At 38.3% G+C, this 19956-nt stretch overlaps 2 pseudogenes; both read left to right on the forward strand.

Moving 5' to 3' along the window:
* The first annotated feature begins 837 nt into the window (after positions 1-837).
* LOC101680595 lies at positions 838-19086 on the forward strand (annotated as a pseudogene).
* On the forward strand, positions 14276-14427 carry LOC123388920 (annotated as a pseudogene).
* Positions 19087-19956: the final 870 nt, after the last annotated feature.

Below are 19956 nucleotides of genomic sequence, written 5' to 3' on the forward strand. Positions count from 1 at the left end.
GATTACCATACGATCTGGTAATTGCACTACTAGTTACCCCAAAACTACAGAAACGCCAATTAAAAAGGATACAAGCACCCATATGTTTATTCCAGCCTAACTGAAATAGCCAAATTAGAAAAGCAGCCTAAGTGTCCACTGATAGATGAATGGATAGAGACAATGTGGTGTACACACCATAATGGAATATTATTCTGCCATTAAAAAGAATGAGATCTTGCCATTTGCAATGGCATGGATGGGGCCATAGAGCATTATGCTCAGCAAAATTAGTAGCCAGAGAAAGATAAATACTATAAGTTCTCACCTCTTATGAAGAATTTAGAAAACAAAACAAATGAGCAAAGAAAAAAAAAGAGGGAGAAACAGAGAAAAACCAAGAAACAGACTCTGAACTCTAGAGAACAAACTGATGGTTATCAGAGGGAAGGTGGGTAGGGGATGCATGAAATCGGGGTTGGGGATTAAAGAATACAGTTGCCATGATGAGCACGGAGTAATGTACAGAATTGTGGGATCACTATATTGTACACCTGAAACTAATCTAACACTGTTGACTATAGTGGAATTAAAATTTAAAACTTAAAAAAAAAATTTAAAAATTTATTTATTTGACAGAGATCACAAGTAGGGAGAGAGGCAGGCAGAGAGAGAGAGGGAAGCAGGCTCCCTGCTGAGCAGAGAGCCCGATGTGGGACTCGATCATAGGACCCGGGAATCATGACCTGAGCTGAAGGCAGAGGCTTTAACCCACTGGTTAAAGGCATCCCCCCCCACAAATAAAAAGTTTTAAAAAGGAACTTCTTTTCTTGGATGAAGCTTTGAGCCTCCCGGAGGATGACCGTGTTCAGCCAGAACCTGTTTCTCACTTTTGGCCAAACCGTGGTAGCAGAAGACGGAGACTCTCGGAGAGGAGGCTGGGAAGGAGAAGCAGTGTGGGAGACTGGAGTTCAGGTGACAACCCACACTTTACCTCTAGGCAAAGAATTGCTTAGGCCACCCTGATCTCCAATATGAATGTAATCCTGCTATTGCCAAACCAAACACACTAGCGTCTTCATTACAGTCATTCCACAGTATATTAACGACTTTGATAATAAGCCATAAAATTCCTTTGTTGGCATATGCTAACAATTTTTTTTGGCCCCTTTTTCAAGGATCCAAGATTCTTTCATAGGATGTCTATCCACTCAGATCTACCCTTTTTATCAGGGTTCTCAGGTTGGCCAAACACAGCAAAGGCACTTCAGGAAAGCATAGATTTTTGTTTCAGCGATGGGAGGTCCAGAATTCTTGGATTACAAAAGATTCCATGGCAATGAATTTTAAATTCCAAAATAAAGAATCAGAAATGCTTTATTAAAAAAACTACCAGGATTCCTCTTTCAACTTCAGCTTCCAGCTTTACAACAGGAAAAAGCTGAATGCGCTGGAATTCATTTACTTTCCTTAGATTTATCAGAAAATTAAGGTCACAGGGCAGACCGCCACCCCCAAATCTGGACAATTGCACATACACAGGGAATCCTAGCCAAGCTGGGTCTGCCTGATCTTGTACTGTATGCACGGTACGGACAGTACAGTCAGTACTGATGGGCACACTTACAGGGCACCTGATGAATCAGGCTGAGTGTGGACTAGACAGAGTGTTAAAAGTTCCTGGGAATCAGTCCTTGGGGGGAGCCTCAGACTTCCATGGATTTTACTTCCAGGATCCCCACCAGGTTCTCCTCGGGAAAAGAGAAAAATCCACTCATGTTTTGGGCATTGGAAGGGGAAAGTAACTGTTTTGAAATATGCTACGGGCTTTCTGCATAGCAAAAGCCTACACTGTCAGGGAAATTACTCTACCAGAACTATGTATTTTTTAAGGTTTTACTTAAATTCCAGTTATTGAACACACAGTGTAATATTAGTTTCAGATGTACAGTATAGTAAGTCAACACTTCCATACAACACCTGGCACTCATCACAACACAAACATGCCCCAATCTCCATCACCTGTTTCCAGCATCCACCCACCCACCTTCCTACCTGAACCTCATTTGATCTGACCAAAGGGAAATTAGACAACTCCAAACACCTCTAGCTCTCCTGCTTCGTTTAAGGGGAGTATAAAAAGCTAAGAAATGCTTCTAAAAGCTCAGAGCAAGATAACAGTGGAGTGGGAAAAAAAATCAGAGAACTGAAGCCTTTAGCACTTACAGCTATAGCAAACAGTAAACGTAACCCCCATGACCCCTCAAGTTGCTATGACCTGAAACATCATGTCTGTCTTTCAACACAAACCTATAAGGCTACTGGCAAATGATACAGAGTCTGAAGAGACAAAGCAAGCATCACAGCCAGACTGAGATAGGACATATTTTGGTATTCTCACTTTAAAATAACTATGACTAACAGGTTAAGGATTCTGACGGAAAAAGTAGGTAACAAGAGAGAACAGATGGCTAATATAAGCAGAGAGATGGAAACATGAAGAATTAAAAGGAAACACTCGAAATAAAAAACCCTGTAAGAGAGATAAACAGAGCTGAAAAAAATAATCAGTGAGCTTAAAGGTAAGTCAGTAGAGATGTTTCAAACTGAAATGCAGAGAGAAAAAAAATTTTTTTTAAAGATGTTATTTATTTATTTGACAGAAAGAGACACAGTGAGAGACGGAACACAGGCAGGGGGAGTGGGAGAGGGAGAAGCAGGCTTCCCACCACCCCGAACCAGAGCAGGGAACCTGACTGGGGGCTTGATCCCAGAGCACTGGGATCATGACCTGAGCCGAAGGCAGACACTTGATGACTGATACATTCAGGTACCCTGAGGAAAAAAAAAATTGTTAACTAAATAGCTATCCAAAAAATGTTGGACAATTACAAAAATTATAACACTTAGGGGTGCCTGGGTGGTTCAGTGGGTTAAGTGGTGACCTTTGGCTCAGGGCATGATCCCAGGGTCCTGGGATTGAGTCCCAGGTCAGGATCCCTGCTCAGTGGGGAACCTGCTTCTCTCTCTGCCTGCCCCTCCCCTTCCCTTCCCTCTCCTCCTGCTCATGCTCAGGTGTTCTCTCTCTCTCAAATAAATAAATAAAATCTTTTAAAAAAAAGTATAACAGTCACACAATGATCCAATTGAGATATGAGGTAACTCAATGGATAAAAAAACAAGAAACATCTTTTTGATGCCAGAAAGAGACTCAGTTCAAACCTAAAGACATGTATATGCTAAATGTAGCATACCTAAAAAGATATGCTATGTAAATGAAAAGAAAAAAAAAAGTTGGGGTAGTAATAGTTATATCAGAAAAAAAAAGGACTTTAAAACAAAAACTGTAATGAGACAAAGGAGGGAATTTCATAATGAAAAAAGGAATCTATCCAACAAGAGGACGTAACAATTGCAAGTATCTAAGCACCTAACATAGGAACGCCTAAATAACACATTAGACCTGGTAGACTGAACAGATTATATAGACAGAACATTCCATCCCAAAAGAGCAGAGTACACATTCCTTTCAAGTGCACATGGAACATTCTCCAGGAGAGATTACATATTGGACCGCCTCAGTAAATTTAAGAAGACTGAAATCATATCAAGCATCCTCTCCAACCACAACTGTTTAAGAAATGAGAAATTACAAGAAAAAGTGGAAAAACAAACACAAACAGATGGAGGCTAACCAACATGCTTCCAAATGGGTCAAAAAAGAAATCAAAGAGGAGATTTTAAGAAAAAGAGAAAAATGAACATGGAAAAACAATGGTCCAAAGTATTTGAGATACAGCAAAAGCAGTTCTAGAAAGAAAGGTTATAGTGAATGGGGAGGAGCAAGATGGAGGAGAAGTAGGAGACCTAAATTTCATCTGGTCCCAGGAGTTCAGCTAGATCAAACCATTCTGAACACCTACAAACTTAACAGGAGATCAAAGAAAAGAAGAGCAGCAACTCTAGGAACAGAAAAGCGACAACTTTCGGGAAGGTAGGATGTGCGGAGAAGCGAATCTGAAGTGATGGGAAGATAGACCGTGGGGAGAGGGGCCGGCTTCTGGCAAGCAGTGGAATGCAAAATTGGAACTTTTAAAAGTCTGCTCCACTGAGGGATGTCGCTCCAGAGGCTAAGTGGGGGTGGAGCCCTTGCAGGGACAGTGTGGTCTCAGGACCGGCAGGATCACAGAAAGACGGGGTGTCTGAGTGTGGCAGAGCTCCCAGGTATCAGAGTGGGGAAGCTGACCACAGAGAAAGAGCCAAGAAGGGGCCCTCAGCTTGGGGTTACGTTAAACCATGATCCCCAGCACAGTCAGGCCACTGCTCTTTGAGCAGGGACTCCACAAGCGGCAGATCTGGGAGAATCAACTTCCTCTCTCGGAGTGCGTGGCAGGGATCTGCAGGGTTTGGAGACTCCAGATGGGGCTCTGTGCCAGGACAGAGATGCTTGTTCACAGGCTGGGTGAGCTCAGTGCTCAGCTGGCCGGAGACCAGGGAGACAGGAGTGACTGAGCACTTTTCTATGAGGGCGCACTGAGGAGTGGGGCCCTGAGCTCTCAGCTCCTCCAGCTGGCGATTGGGAGGCTTCCATCTTCATTCCCATCCTCCAGAGCTCTACAGACAGTGTTCAGGAAACAAAAGCTCCTGAGAGTGAACCCGAGCAGATTGCTTAGCCCTGCCCCTGGCAAGGGCAGTGCAGTTCCTCCTCAGGCAAAGACATTTGAGAATCAGGGCAACAGAAGATCAGCAAGAACATCCAGCCAAGATCAAGTTCACCTATCAAAGAAAACTCGAAAACTCAAGAGATACAGGAATACAGCACACAGAATTCATGGCTTTTTCCCCCATGATTCTTTAGTCTTTTGAAGTTAAATTTTTAAATTTTCTTTCTTTTTTCTTTTTTTTTTGAAATTTTCCCTCTTTCCTATTTTAACATTGTCTTATCAATACCTTTTTAAAAATATTTTAATTTTCATTTTTATAGTCATATTCTTTTTAAAATGATTTTTATTTATTTCTCAGAGACAGAGAGCGAGCGCACAAGCAGGCAGAGTGGCAGGCGTAGCTGGAGAGAGAAGAAGACTCCCTGCCAGGCAAGGAGCCTGATGCAGGACTTGATCCCAGGACTTTGGGATCATGACCTGAGCCGAAGGCAGTGGCTTAACCGACTGAGCCACCCAGGTATCCCTACAGTCATATTCTATCCCTTAGTTGTATTTAACCATATTGTGTGTGTGTGTGTATGTGTGTGTGTATGCACGTGGGTGTGCATGTATGTATGTATATGTATATGTATGTGTGTGTGTGTATTTGTTTCTCTTTCTTTAAAATTTTGCGATAGTTTCTTCTAACAGACCAAAATATACCTTAAATCTAGTGTCTAGCTTTGTTCTAGTCTTCCACCTGATCACATTCTCTTTTTTACTTTTAAAATTTTTTTCTTTTTTCAACCAACTTCTCAATTCACTTTTTAAAAATATTTTTAAATTTTCAACTTTATAGTCATATTCCATCCCTTCATTGTATTTACCCTTATTTGTGTGTGTGTATGTATGTATGTATGTGTGTGTATATATATATATATATATATATATATATATATATATATATATATTTGTGTTTTCTTTTTTAAAAATTTGGGAGGCAGTTTCTTCTAACAGGCCAAAGACACTCCAAATCAAGTGTGTGGCTCTGTTCTATTCACCAGCTTGATCCTATATTTTTTTTCCTTTCTTTTCCCCCAAGTTTCAGGTCTCTTGATTTGTTGAGTGTGTATTTTTCTGGGGTTCTTTTTACCCTTTTAGGATTTTATTCTCTCATTCATCTATTCCTTTCTGGACAAAATGACAAAGTGGAAAAACTCCCGGCAAAGAGCAAGAGGCAGTACCAACAGCTAGTACCTAATCAATACAGATGTTAAATGAAAGAATTCATGGAAACAAATGAAAATGAAAACACAACTGTTCAAAATCTTTGGGGGTGCAGCAAGGTGGTCCTAAGAGGAAAGTATATAGCCATACAAATCTTTCTCAAGAAATAAGAAAGGTCTCAAATACACAACCTAACCCTAACCTAAAGGAGCTGGAGAAAGAACAGCAAAGAAAGACTAAACCCAGTAGGAGAAGAGAAACAGTAAAGATCACAGCAGACATCAATGAAACAGAAACCAAAAGAACAACAGAACAAATCCATGAAACTAGGAGCTGGTTCTTTGAAAGAATTAATCAGATTGATAAACCCTTGATCAGACTTATCAAAAAGAAAAGAGAAAGGACCCAAATTAATAAAATTATGAATGAAAGGGGAGAGATCACAACCAAAGAAATACAAACAATTAAAAGAACATATTATGAGTCACTATATGCTAGCAAATTAGACAAACTGGAAGAGATGGATTCATTCCTAGAGACATATAAACTACCAAAACTGAACGAGGAAGAAATAGAAAATGTGAAGAGACCCATAACTAGTAAGGAGATTGAAGAGTCATCAAAAATCTCCCAACAAGAGCTGAGGGCCAGACTGCTTCCCAGGGGAATTCTACTAAACATTTAAAGAAGAACTAATTCCTATTCTCCTGAAACTGTTCAAAAAAATAGAAATGGAAGGAAAACTTTCCAACTAATATTATTAGACCAGCATTACCTTGATTCCAAAACCAGACGAAGACCCCATCAAAGAGTATTACAGATGGATGCAAAAATTCTCACCAAAATACGAACCAATAGGATCCAACAGTACATTAAAAGGATTATTCACCATGATCAAGTGGGATTTATTCCTGGGCTGGAGTTTGGTTCAATATCCTCAAATCAATCAATGTAACACAGTACATTAATAAAAGAAAGAACAAGAACCATATGATACTCTCAATAAATGCAGAAAAAGCATTTGACAAAGTACAGCATCCTTTATTGATCAAAAGTCTTCAAAGTGTAGGGATAGAGGGGACATACCTCAATATCAAAGTCATCTATGAAAAACCCACAGCAAATATCATTCTTAGTGGGGAAAACCTGAAAGCTTTTCCCACAAGGTCAGGAACAAGGCAGGGCTGTCCACTATCACCACTGCTATTCATCACAGTACTAGAAGTCCTAGCCTCAGCAATCAGACAAGAGAAAGAAATTAAAGGCACCAAATTGGCAAAGAATAAGTCAAACTCTCACTCTTTGAAGATGATATGATACTTTATGTGGAAAACCCAAAAGACTCCACTCCAAAACTGCTAGAACTTGTACAAGAATTCAGTAAAGTGGCAGGATATAAAATCAATGCACAGAAATCAGTTGCATTTCTCTATACCAACAACAAGACAGAAGAAAGAGAAATTAAGGAGTCAATCCCATTTACAATTGCACCCCAAACCATAAGATACCTAGGAATAAACCTAACCAAAGAGGCAAAGAATCTATACTCAGAAAACTATAAAGTACTCATGAAAGAAATTGAGGAAGACACAAAGAAATGGAAAAATGTTCCATGCTCCTGGATTGGAAGAATAAATATTGTGAAAATGTCTATGCTACCTAAAGCAATCTACACATTTAATGCAATTCCTATCAAAGTACCATCGATCTTTTTCAAAGAAATGGAACAAATAATTCTAAAATTTATATGGAACCAGAAAAGGCCTTGAATAGCCAAAGGGATATTGAAAAAGAAAGCCAAAGTTGGTGGCATCACAATTCTGGACTTAAAGCTCTATTACAAAGCTGTCATCATCAAGACAGCATGGTACTGGCCCAAAAACAGACACATAGATCATTGGAACAGAATAGAGAGCCCAGAAATAGACCCTCAACTCTATGGTCAACTAATCTTCAACAAAACAGGAAAGAATATCCCATGGAAAAAAGACAGCCTCTTCAATAAATGGTGTTGGGAAAATTGGACAGCCACATGCAGAAAAATGAAATTGGACAATTTCCTTATACCACACACAAAAATAGACTCAAAATGGATGAAGGACCTCAATGTGAGACAGGAATCCATCAAAATCCTTGAGGAGAACACAGGCAGCAACCTCTTTGACCTCCGCCGCAGAAACATCTTCCTAGGAACATCGCCAAAGGCAAGGGAAGCAAGGGCAAAAATGAACTATTGGGATTTCATCAAGATCAAAAGCTTTTGCACAGCAAAGGAAACAGTTAACAAAATCAAAAGACAACTGACAGAATGGGAGAAGATATTTGCAAACAACATATCAGATAAAGGACTAGTGTCCAAAATCTATAAAGAACTTAGCAAACTCAACACCCAAAGAACAAATAATCCAATCAAGAAATGGGCAGAGGACATGAACAGACATTTCTGCAAAGACATCCAGATGGCCAACAGACACATGAAAAAGTGCTCCATATCACTCGGCATCAAATCAAAACCACAATGAGATAGCACCTCACACCAGTCAGAATGGCTAAAATCAACAAGTCAGGAAATGACAGATGCTGGCGAGGATGCGGAGAAAGGGGAACCCTCCTACGCTGTTGGTGGGAATGCAAGCTGGTGCAATGACTCTGGAAAACAGCATGGAGCTTCCTCAAAATGTTGAAAATAGAACTGCCCTATGACCCAGCAATTGCACTATTGGGTATTTACCCTAAAGATACAAACGTAGTGATCCGAAGGGGCACGTGCACCCGAATGTTTATAGCAGCAATGTCCACAATAGCCAAACTATGGAAAGAACCTAGATGTCCATCAACAGATGAATGGATAAAGAAGAGGTGTATATATACACAATGGAATACTATGCAGCCATCAAAAGAAATGAAATCTTGCCATTTGTGACAACATGGATGGAACTAGAGCGTATCATGCTTAGCGAAATAAGTCAAGCAGAGAAAGACAACAATCATATGATCTCCCTGATATGAGGAAGTGGTGATGCAACATGGGGGCTTAAGTGGGTAGGAGAAGAATCAATGAAACAAGATGGGATTGGGAGGGAGACAAACCATAAGTGACTCTTAATCTCACAAAACAAACTGAGGGTTGCTGGGGGGAGGGGGGTTGGGAGAAGGGGGGTGGGGTTATGGACATTGGGGAGGGTATGTGCTTTGGTGAGTGCTGTGAAGTGTGTAAACCTGGCGATTCACAGACCTGTACCCCTGGGGATAAAAATATATGTTTATAAAAAATTAAAAATTAAAAAAAATCAGCTGTATTTCTATATACCAACAACACAGAAGAAAGAGAAATTAAGGAGTTGATTCCATTTACAATTACACCCCAAGCCATTACATACCTAGGAATAAATCCAACCGAAGACAAAAAAATCTGTACTCAGGAAACAAAAGAATACTCATGAAAGAAACTGAGGAAGACACAAAGAAATGGAAAAATGTTCCATGCTCATGGATTGGAAGAACAAATATTGTGAAAATGTCTATGCTACCTAAAGCAATCTACACATTTAATCCAGTTCTTATCAAAATACCATCAACTTTTTTTCAAATAAATGGAAAAATCCTAAAACTTTTATGCAACCAGAAAAGACGCCAAATAGCCAGAGGAATGTAGAAAAAAAAAAAAAAACAAAGTTGGTGGCATCACAATTCCAGACTTCAAGCTCTATTACAAACCTGTAATCATCAAGACAGTATGGTACTGGCACAAAAACAGACACATAGATCAATGGAATAGAATAGAGAGTCCAGAAATGGGCCCTCAATTCTATGGTCAATAATTTTCGACAAAGCAGGAAAGACTGTCCAATGTAAAAGACCATCCCTTCAACAAATGGTGTTAGGAAAACTGGACAGTCACATGCAGAAGAATGACCATTTCCTGACACCACACACAAAAATGGACTCAAAATGTGAGACAGGAATCCATCAAAATCCTTGAGGAGAGCACAGGCAGCAACCTCTTTGACCTCAGCTGCAGAAACTTCTTCCTAGAAATATGGCTGATGACCAGGGAAGCAAGGGCAAAAATGAACTATTGGTATTTCATCAAAATCAAAAGCTTTTGTACAGCAAAGGAAATAGTCAACAAAACCAAAAGACAACATACAGAATGGGAGAAGATATTTGCAAATGACATATCAGATAAAGGGCTAGTATCCAAAAATCTATAAAGAACTTATTAAACTCAACACACAAGGAACAAAGAATTTAATCAAGAAATGGGCAGAGGACATGAATAGACATTTATGCAAAGACGACATCCAAATGGCCAACAGACATATGAAAAGGTGCTCAACATCACTTGGCATCAGGGAAATACAAATCAAAACCACAATGAGGTACCACCTCATACCAGTCAGAATGGCTAAAATTAACCAGTCAGGAAACAAGTGTTGGTAAGGATGCAGAGAAAGGGGAACCTCCTATACTGTTGGTGGGAATGCAAGCTGGTGCAGCCACTCTAGAAAACAGTATGGAGGTTCCTCAAATAGTTGAAAATAGAGCTACCCTGTGACCCAGCAACTGCACTATTGGGTATTTTCCCCAAGGATACAAATGTAGTGATCTGAAGGGGCACGCGAACCCCAGTGTTTATAGCAGCTATGTCCACAATAGCCAAACTATAGAAAGAGCCTAGATGTCTACTGACAGATGAATGGGTAGAGAAGAAGTGGTACAAAATGGGAAGAAGACATGAAATAACACTTCTCCAATGAAGACATACAAATGGCTATCAGACACATGAAAAAATATTCATCATCACTAGCCATCAGGGAGATTCAAATCAAAACCATATTGAGATACCACCTTATACCAGTTAGAACGGCCAAAATTAATAAGACAGGAAACAACGTGTGTTGGAGAGGATGTGAAGAAAGGGGAACCCTATTACACTGTTGGTGGGAATGCAAGTTGGTGCAACCACTTTGGAGAACAGTGTGGTGATTCCTTAAGAAATTAAAAATAGAACTTCCCTATGACCTGGCAATTGCACTACTGGGTATTTACCCCAAAGATACAGATAGTGAAAAGAAGGGCCATCTGTATCCCAATGTTCATAGCAACAATGGCCACGGTCACCAAACTGTGGAAAGAATCAAGATGCCCTTCAATGGATGAATGGATAAGGAAGATGTGGTCCATATACACTATGGAATATTATGCCTCCATCAGAAAGGATGAATACCCAACTTTTGTATCAGAAGAACAGGACTGGAAGAGATTATGCTGAGTGAAATAAGTCAAGCAGAGAGAGTCAATTATCATATGGTTTCACTTATTTGTGGAGCATAAGAAACAACACAGACGACATGGAGAGATGGAGAGAAGAGAGTTGAGGGAAATTGGACGGGGAGATAAACCATGAGAGACTATGGACTCTGAAAAACAATCTGAGGGTTTTGAAGGGGTGGTGGGTGGTAAGTTGGGTGAGCCTGGTGGTGGGTATTATGGAGGGCACATATTGCATGGAGCACTGGGTATGGTGGATAAACAATGAATTCTGGTACGCTGAAAAGAAATTAAAAAAAAAAAAGAAGAAGTGGTATAGATATACAATGGACTACTATGCAGCCATCAAAAAACCCAAAATCTTAACATTTGCAATGACATGGATGGAACTACAGGGTAATAAACTAAATGAAAGTAGTCAAGCAGAGAAAGACAATCATCATATAATCTCATTGATATGAGGAATTTGAGAAACAAGACAGAGAATCATAGGGGAAGGGAGGGAAAAATGAAACAAGATGAAACCAGAGAGGGAGGCAAATGATAAGAGACTCTTAATCTCAGGAAACAAACTGAAGGTTTCTAGAGGGGAAGGACTGAAAGGGGTGGGGTGGCTGAGTGATGGACATTGGGGAGGGTATGTGCTATGGTGAGTACTGTGAGTTGTCTAAGACTGATGAATCACAGAGCTATACCCTGAAACAAATAATACATTATATATTAATAAAAAAAGAAAGTTTATAGTGATACAGGTCTACCTGCATAAGATAGATCTCTTGATCTGCAGTCAAATGCTCTAGCCCTGAGGTATACCCCCAGGTTAAGATAGATCTCAAATTAGCCATCTAACCTTATAAATAAAGGAACCATAAAAATAAGAACAAAGCTCAAGGTTAATAGAAAATAGGAAATAATAAAGATCAGAGATGAAATAAATGAAAGAGACTTAAAAAAATAGAAAAGGTCCATGAAACCAAGAGCTGGTTCTTTGCAAAAATAGACAATTTTGATAAACTTTTAGCCAGACAGCTCAAGGCAAAAAGGGAGAGGACCAAATAATTAAAATCAGAAACAAAAAAAAGATAACCACCAATACCACAGATATATAGAAGATTATAAGAGACTACTACTAAAAATTATATGCCAACAAAGTGGAAAATGGATAAATTTGTAGACACATACAATCCTACAAAACTGAATCAGGTAGCAGTAGAAAATCTAGACATACCAATTGCTAGTAACAAAACAGAATCAGGAATAAAAAACTCCCAACAAACTAAAGACTAGGACCAGACTGCTTCACAGGTGAGTGAATTGTACTAAACATTTAAAGAAGAGTAATACCTATGCTTCTCAAACTATGCCCGTAAAGTAAAAGATAAATTCCAAATTCAGCATCACCCTGATTCCAAACCAAAGACGCTACAAATAAGTAAAACTATAGGCCAATACCCCTGATGAACCTAGATGAAACTATCTTCAAAGAAATATTAGCAAACTGAATTCAAAGATACATGAAAGGATTTCATGGACTGCAACATCTATAAATGTTGTAATCTATCAATGTAATATATTCAGTTAACAAAAGGAAGGATAAAAAATCACAAGATCATGAAATGCAGAAAAAACATTTTATGAAATTCAACATATGTTCATGATATAAATGCTCAAAAAAAGTGTGTGTAGAGGGACCACACCCCAACTAATAAAGGGTTATAAATCACAGACTCACAGCTACCATCATACTTAAAATCAGAAAGAATGATGTTCATTCATGCCACTTCTATTCAGTGTAGGACTGGAAGTTCTAGCCAGAGCAATCAGACAAGAAAAAGAAACAAAAGGCATGCAAATTGGTAAAGAAGAAGTCAAACCATCATTATTTGTAACTGATACTATATATAGAAAACCATAAAGACCCCTGCAAAAACTATTAGAAGCAATAAATGAATTCAATAATATTGACTATACAAAATTAATATACAGAAACCTGTTGCGTTTTCATATACTAATAACAAAGTTGCAGAAAGAGATACAAAGAAAACAATTCCATTTATCATTACACTAAAAAAGAATAAAATACTGAGGAATAAATTTAACCAAAGAAGTAAAAGACTTATATTCTGAAAACTGTTAAGACATTGATGAAAAAAGTGAAGTCAGCACAAATGCAAAGGTATACCATGCTCATGGAAGAGTTGGTATGTTAAAATGTCCACACTACCCCAAAACAATCCAAGGATTCGATGGAACCACCATCAAAATTCCAACTATATTTTTCATGTAACTAGAACAAATAATTCTAAAATGCATCACAAAGAACCTTGAATAGCCAAAGCAGTCCTGAGAGAGAACAAAGCTGGAGGTATCACAAACTCTGATTTCAAACTACACTACAAAGCTACAGTAAACAAAACACCATGGTACTGACACAAATATAGACACACAGACCAATAGAACAGAATAGAGAACTCAAATAAATCCATACTTACACATCAATTAATCTATAACAAAAAAGATAAGAACATACAATGGGAAAAGACAGTCTCTTCAATAAATGGTGTTGGGAAAACTGGACAGCTACTTCAAAAGAATGAAACTGGACCCCTTTCTTACACCATACAGCCAATTAAACTCAAAGTGGATTAAAGACATAAATATGAGACCTGAATCCATAAAAGTTCTAAAAGAAAACACAGAGAAATAATTTCTTTGACAGCAGCCTTAGCAACTTTTTTTCTGGATAAGTCTCCTAGGCAAGAGTAACAAAGCAGAAATAAACTACTGAAACTACACCAAACTAAAAAACTTTTACACAGTGAAAGAAACTAAATAAAATGACAAGGCAACATACTGAATGTGAGAAAACATTTGTAAATGATATAAGCAGTAGGAGATTAATATCCAAAATATATAAAGAATTTATACAACACCTAAAAAACCCACAAATAATCAGATTAAAAAATAATCAAATTAAAAAATGAGCAGGGGTGGAAAGAACCAAGATGCCCTTCAACGGATGAATGGATAAGGAAGATATACTCCATATACACTATGGAGTATTATGCATCCATCAGAAAGAACGAATACCCAACTTTTGTAGCAACATGGACGGGACTGGAAGAGATTATGCTGAGTGAAATGAGTCAAGCAGCTTTGCGCAGTGGCAGTATCGTAGCCAATGAGGTTTATCCAAGGCGCGATTATTGCGAATTGAAATGAGTCAAGCAGAGAGAGTCAGTTATCATATGGTTTCACTTATTTGTGGAGCATAACAAAAAGCATGGAGGACATGGGGAGTTAGAAGGGAGTTGGGGTAAATTAGAAGGGGAGGGGAATCATGGGAGACTATGGACTCTGAAAAACAATCTGAGGAGTTTGAAGTGGTGGGGGGGTGGGAGGTCGGGGTACCAGGTGGTGGGTATTATAGAGGGCACGGATTGCATGGAGCACTGGGTGTGGTGAAAAAATAATGATACTGTTATGCTGAAAATAAATAAATGAAAAAAAATGAGCAGGGCACCTGAATGGACATTTTTCCAGAGGAGACATAGAGATGGCCAACTAACACGTGGAAAGATGCTCAACATCATTAATCATCAGGGAAATCCAAATTTTAGCCACAATGAGGTATCACCTCCCACTTGTCAGAATGGCTAGTGTCAGAAAGACAAGAAATAACAGGTGCTGGCAAGGATGTTGAGAAAAGGGAAGCATTATTTACAATGGCCAAGATAGGAACCAAACTAAATGTCTATTGATAAATAAGTGGATACAAGTAGATGTAGGTGTATACAGACTCACATACAAGTGAATATTACTCAGCCATAAAAAAGAATGAGACCTTGACATTAATGACAATATGGGTGGACCTAGAGGATATTATGCTAAGTGAAATAAGTCAGACAGAAAGACAAACACTGTATGATTTCACATATATTTGGAATCTAAAAAACAAATAAACAACAAACACAAAACTCCAGAGAAGAGGGGTGTGGAACATGAGCAAAATAGGTAAAGGGGATTAAGAGGTACAAACTTCCAGTTACGAAATACATAAGTCACAGTGATGAAAAAGTAAAGTATAGATTATATAGTCTATAATATTATAATACTGTCTGGTGACAGATTGTAACTACACTTATAATAGTGAGTACTGCATAATGTATAGAATTGTCAAAACATGACATTGTACACCTGGAACTAATATAGCATTCTATATCAACTATATTTCAATAATAATAACTTAGCTGAAAAAAATCTGGGGGACTACTGTTTGTTCAAAGTAATGAAAGTAACAATGTATTATGAGATTAGAGTATATGGATAAGTTAAAGGAATGATAAAAATGTCATAAGGAAAGGATATGGAATTGGGAATATTCTTATAAGATAACTGCACAACCCATGAAACAGCCTAGTATTAGATGAAAGTAGGCAGAGATGAAATGAAAATGTGTATTGCAAACTTTAGGGCAACCAATAAAAATTTTAAAGGAGTATAGTATGCTAAGAAAGGAGGAGAAAACAGAATCATATAAAATGCTCAATTAAAACCAGAGAAAGCAGAAAAACAGGAGAAGGTTTTTGTTTTTTTTAAAGAACAGACATAATTGATGAGAAAAACTTATAACCATGTTAAATATTAATCCAAATAAATCAATCACTTTCACTGTGAGTGGCCTGAGTATACCAATTAAAAGAGACCATCAGAGTAGATTAAAATAGGAAAAGACTCACTATATACAGTCTGTAAGACACCCACTTTAAATACAAAGACACATATAGATTAACAGTAAAGGGATGGAGAAAGATATACCATGCTAACTCTAATAAAAAAAAAGATGGAGAAGCTATATTAATTCCAGACAAAGCTAATTTCAAAAGTAGAAAAGTTATGAGACAAAGAGATGTTACACCATGACAAAGGAATCAATTCTCTAAGAAGACATAATAATTCTTAATATGTAAGCACTTAAGACAGGGCATCAAAATATGTGAGACAAGAACGGATAGAACTGTACAAATATTACATTTGGAGATTAAAATGTGTCTTTATCAGTATCTGACCCATCCAGTTGGCAGAAAATCAGGAAGGACAGGGTTTAACTAGATAACACTATCAATCAGTTGGACCGAATCAACAGTCTATAGAATATTTGAACCAACCACAGCAGAATACCCATGTTTCTCAAGCTCACATGGAACGTTCACCAAGATATTCTACATTCTGGGCCATAAAAACACCTTAACAATTTTTTTTTTTAAAGAAAGTGTGCACGTTCGTGGGGTGGGGGTGAGGAGAGAGAGGATCTTATGTAGGATCCACACCCAGCACAGAGCCCAATGCGACGCTCAGTCTCACGACCCTGAAGTCATGACCTGAGCCGAAATCAAGAGTTGACAACCAACTCACTGAGCCACCCCGGTGAACCAACAATTTTCTATTAATGAAAATCATACAAATTGTTCTCTCAGATCACAATGGAATTAAACTGGAACTCAATAACCTAAAGGTAGCTAGAAAATACCAAAAAATTTTAGAGATTAAATAACATACTTTTAATAACACTTGGGTCAAAGAGGAAAGCAAAAGAGAGGTTTAAAAATATTTTATCTAAATTAAAATGAAAATACAGCATATTAAAATATGTAGGATGCAATAAAAACAAGGCTTATAGGGAAATTTATAGCAATTAATATATATATTAGAAAATTAGAAGTTTCTAAAATCAGTAACCTAGACTTCCACCTTAGGAAACCAGAGAAAAATGAGCTCTATAAACTCAGAGCAAACAGAATAAAAGAAATAATAAAAATTAGAACAGAAATCAGTGAATTTAAAAACAGAAAATCACTAAAGAAAAATCAATGATCACCAAACATTAACTTTTTGGTATAACTCTATCACGGCTAACAAGAAAAAAAAAAAAAGAGAGCGAAATCACAAATTACAAATACACAAATATCAGAAATGAAAGAGGGATCACCACTGTTGATCCCACAGACACTAAAAAGAGAAATTACAAACAATTCTATGCCCCCAAATTTAATAGATTCAATAAAATTCTTTGAAAGACACAAAACTTACACAATGAGAAATCCATACTCTGAATAGAGCTGTATCTATTAAAAGAAACTAAAATAATAACTTTCTAAAAAGACAGCACCAAGCACAGATGTTTTCACCAGTAAATTCTGCCACGCAATTGAGAATGAAATACCAATTCTCTACAATATCTTCCAGAAACTAGAAGCAGAGAGAACTCTTGTGAACGTATTCTACAAGGCCAGAATTACCCTAATACATAAACCAGATGAAGACTTTACAAGTAAACTACAGACCACTACCTTTCATGAACATAATTGCAAAAATTCTCAACAAAATGTTAGCAAATGGATCAAAAAATGTATTAAAAATTATACACCATGAGCAACGAGGGTTTATCCCAGGCATGCAAGGCTAGTACAACATTTGAAAATCAACTAATTAGGGACGCCTGGGTGGCTCAGTGGGTTAAGCCTCTGCCTTCAGCTCAGGTCATGATCTCAGGGTCCTGGGATTGAGCCCCTCATCAAGCTCTCCATTTGGTGGGGAGCCTGCTTCCTCCTCTCTCTCTGCCTACCTCTCTACCTACTTGTGCTCTCTCTTTCTGTGTGTCAAATAAATAAATAAAATTTAAAAAAAAGAAAATCAACTAATGTAATTCATCACACTGATAGGCTAAAGAAGAAAAATCATACAAAGCTGTATATAAATGCATAAAGTCATTGAAAAAAATCCAACACTTATTCATGATTAAAATCAACAAGCTAGGAATAGAGGGGGACCTCTTCAACATGAAGAAGAAAATCTACAGAAACCTATAGCAAAGCACACATATCTAGTGATGAGAAACTAGATCCTTCTCCAAAGACTGGGTAGAAGAGAAAGATATCCACTCCTATTTAACCTTGTTCAGGAATAAAATCAGGGGATAGCCAAGCTGGAAGCCGGAGAAGTTCAAAGTACCTGGGTTTTTCAACAGCTTGGAGGAAGCATGCATTCGGCAATCCACACGGTTCATCTCAAAGTATCGTAAGGAAAATTGGTACTAATTTATCGCTGATCCAGTGCCCAAAAGTTCAGTTCCAGCTCACCAGCCCTACAACAAAAGGGAGCCGGAGCCATCCTGGAGAGGATGCAGTGGTGTCTTTTGCTGATGGCGGATGGGTAGCCAAAGAAGGAGAGTGTTCAGCAAGACAAAGGACAGAGGTCAGATCAAGGGAGTCTCTTCAGGACGACCTTCCTTTCTTTGAGAAGCTGCTAAGCAGGCAGTGTTCCTTACCAAACCTGTCTCCAGAAGAGCTTCCACAGAAGACAGCACTAGCAAATGAGGAGGCATTGCAGATCTGTGCCCTTGAAAATGAACTTGCTGCTCTCAGAGCTCAGATGGCCCAAACTGTGACCCAGTAAGAACAGCAACATGTTATTCCAGGTGACTTAGATCCTACCACATCTGTTACTACACCACCATCCTCTGTCCCTCTACCGCCCTCACCCCCACCTCCCCCAACCCTCCCCCACTGGGGCTCCACCAAAGTATATCACCGGCTGCCGACCTGATGAAAGAGCGGAGAGAAAAATACCTGTGCTGGAAAGACCTTGGTTAAGAACAGTCCAAAGAAACCGGATATGACAAATGCGTTAGAGATCCTTAAAGATATGAACAGTATAAAATGTCGGTCAGTGAAAAGTTCAGAACAGGATATAAAGCCCAAACCGGTGAATGCTACGGACCCTTCTGCCCACATACCAGGGGCTCTGAAAAAGGCATTTGCCTATCGAGATCGAAGCCATAGTCAAGGTGAAATCCAAAACCTGCATCAGAGGCCACCTCAGAATGGTGCTGTTGGGGCCACACATGTCGAAGTCTACATGAAATATGAAGGCTTTCATTGAAAATGTTTCAACTTCCCACTAGACTGTGAGCAGAGGAAAAACTATCCTTGTTCCAGCTGTTGGTTTGTTAGGGCTGTTTGAGGAGTGGAAATCAACACAATTTAGTAAATACCTGAATTTAGTATTCAGTGGTCTCCTTTACATCTCATCAGACTCAGCAATAACAAAAGTACTCTAAGTTTCTGGGTTTTTTTTTTTTTTTTTTTTTTAAGGATTTTATTTATTTGACAGACAGAGATCACAAGTAGGCAGAGAAGCAGACAGAGAGAGAGGAGGAAGCAGACTCCCTGCCAAGCAGAGAGCCCAATGCGGGGCTCAATCCCAGGACCCCGAGATCATTACCTGAGCCAAAGGCAGAGGCTTTAACCCACTGGGCCACCCAGGCGCCCTGGGTTGTTTTTTGTTTTTTTTTTTTTTTAATGAGAAGATTAGTTCTGAACTGGGATTCCCATAATGTGTATTCAGACATGTGTTTTCTTTTTTTCCAGACATGTGTTTTTAATATAGTCAGGATGCTTAGGTTTCTAGTCTTGAAAACAATTATATAGATTTCAGAAGAAAGGACATTTGTAGAGGTGTTTTTAATTCTTAATACTAACTTATCTCTGCAGATATTTTATATGCACATTTTGGATATAAAATAGTATGTAAAATTTAATAATGATGTCAGTGAGGGTACTGTTACCATCATTAGTGGTCATTGATCATTTACTACTCAGTGACAGAACAAGGTTGTTGTAGTGAAATATTTAGGATTGCAACCTTTTTGCCTCGAATAGGACTTTTACTTTAGATTCTCTCATTTCCTTGGAAATGGGGTTCAGGTAGGAACCAGATAATGTTCACTGCTGAAAATTCCATAATGCTTTCATTTAAAGGAAAGTCAAAGACT

The sequence above is a fragment of the Mustela putorius genome, unplaced genomic scaffold (assembly GCF_011764305.1).
Source record: "Mustela putorius furo isolate JIRA1106 unplaced genomic scaffold, ASM1176430v1.1 tig00003923_pilon_pilon_pilon, whole genome shotgun sequence".
Lineage (NCBI taxonomy): Eukaryota > Metazoa > Chordata > Mammalia > Carnivora > Mustelidae > Mustela > Mustela putorius.